This window comes from Octopus bimaculoides, chromosome 4 (genome assembly GCF_046866305.1).
Source record: "Octopus bimaculoides isolate indiv1 chromosome 4, ASM4686630v1, whole genome shotgun sequence".
NCBI classification, from domain to species: Eukaryota; Metazoa; Mollusca; class Cephalopoda; order Octopoda; family Octopodidae; genus Octopus; species Octopus bimaculoides.
In genome coordinates this window covers 145,695,600-145,698,099 of record NC_142931.1, presented here as the reverse complement: position 1 = coordinate 145,698,099, position 2,500 = coordinate 145,695,600, and positions in this window count along the sequence as shown.

The window sequence follows — 2,500 nt, the reverse complement described above, 5'->3', positions numbered from 1 at the left end:
CCAATTTTAAAGTATTCTAGTACTTTGTAAATTCCATTATTCAATTATTCCAATATTCCAATAATTTAGTATTCCATTAGCCCCTCTTCTTCTTCTTCTTCTTTTTTTTTTTTACAATTTCACTATTCCAGTTTTTTAATATACATCCATTCATTTATTCTAGCATTCTAATATCTCAGAATCACATTATTTCTGTTCATTGCGTCAGAATTCCTGTAGCCTACTTTTTTTCACTATTCCAATATATTAATATTGTTGTATTCCAATATTTTAGTATTCTTGAATTCCTTATATTCAATATTCTTATTAATATTCCAATACTGTACAACTAAATTATTACATTGTTCCAGGATTCCACTATCCCAACATCCCATTATTCTATATATTAAATATTTCGTTTCTTGTCGCAGACCAGAGTATAAACTTGTAGTGAATTGAGGTTGAGGAAATGTGTTTTATTTTTGGCCAGGTGTCATTTCCTGAGACAAAAATGAGCACCATGTGGGAAAGAAGTTCTATTGGTTTTCCCACGAAACCCAAAATCTACAACTCCCTTGCAACATTGATCTTCTTGTATAGGTGCGAAAACTGGACACTCACAGACGACAGGGAAAGAAGACTCCAAGAGCTTGAGTACAGACATCGGAAGGCTGCTACCTATCTTGTGTGAAGAATACAAGACAAACACCTTTGTCAGGCAAGTATATCGTTAAATATGACAGCAGACTTTATTGCCTCTCCTTGTGGAAATAAAACGCCGAAAACTCGCCGGTTAGCGACTATGTATTCGGACACGATTCCCTGTCTAAAAGCGTACGACTGAAGGAGGTCACTGTACAAAATCTTTGGTCTGAGAATATTAAAGACTGGACAGGCGTGGTCCTTCTGCATGTGACGATATGGCGTCTTGAATGGTATCCTAGCAACTGGATTACCAGTTACGGGAAAACGATGATGATAATGATGATATCTAATACTGGAGTGGTTGTGTGGTAAGTAGCTTGATTACCAACCACATGGTTCCGGGTTCAGTCCCACTGCGTGGCACCTTGGGCAAGTGTCTTCTACTACAGCTTTGAGCTGACCAAAGCCTTGTGAGTGGATTCGGTGGACAGAAACTGAAAGAAGCCCGTCGTGTGTCTGTGTTTGTCCCCCACCATCGCTTGACAACCGTGCTTAAATGTACACTTGGATTTCCAGTTTTCTATTTTGCTTGCTTGGACCCCACCAAAATTCCCAGCCCCGCCCGCCCGGAGGTGGTGCATATGGGACCTGGTTGAGAACCAATGGCATATAGTGTTCTACGTAGATATTACATCTAGCATATATTATAGCATGCCGGACAAAATACTTAGCGGCATTTCGTCCGTTTTTACGTTCTGGGTTCAAATTCTGCCAAGGTCAACTTTGATTTTCCTCCTTTTAGGGCTGATAAGGTAAGTAACAGTTGAGCACTGGGGGCGATTTAATAGACTTACCCCTCCCCCTAAAATTGCTAACCGCGTGCCAAAATTTGAATCCATTCTAACAAGGCGGCGAGCTGGCTGAATCGTTAGCATGCCGGACAAAATTCTTAACGGCATTTCGTCCGTTTTTTACGTTCTGAGTTCAAATTCCGTCGAAATCGACTCTGCCTTTCATCCTTTCGGGATCGATAAAATAAGGTCCAGTGGAGCACTGGGGGCGATTTAATAGACTTACCCCCCCCCAAAAAAAAAAATTGCTGGCCTTGAGGTAAAATTTGAAACGACTACATAGGTATACATAAGCAAATTCCAGAGTAAAGATTTCTGAGAGTTCATTTTGTTAGTTGAAATTGAAAAAGTCGCTTTAAAGCGTATAAATATATTTTTACATAATAATTGTGTATGAATATCTTACTTTGTATAGAAATATATTTTATTTGCATATAAAGCAGGCGTGTATTGATATATATATATTTTTTGCATAATGTATATTTCGAGCGCTAGTTTGTTATTTAAATGAACGTTTACATTAAAAAGAAATGGCCGACTCAAAATTTCTGGTATTTATTTTATACAAGCATCATAAAACTATTAGGGGATGTTCCGGAGAAGAAAAAAAGAACTCCTATTCAGAAAGTTGCTATTGGTTCTAATACATATGATTGTATAAATTATCTCCTTTCCATCGACACATGCACACGCACACACACACATACACATATATATACGCACACACACAAACACACACAAACATACACACACGCATACACTTACACAAACACACACATACGAACACACACACATGCACACACAGAAACATACAAACGCACACGCGCCTAGACACATATACAGGAGCACACACATGCACACGCACAAGCACACACATGCACACAAACACGCACACACAAACACACGCAAACACACAAAAACACACACACACACACCCACATACACACCCACCTACATACACACACACACGCGCGCGTACACATACACACGTGCGTACACACACAAATGCACACATACAAACATAC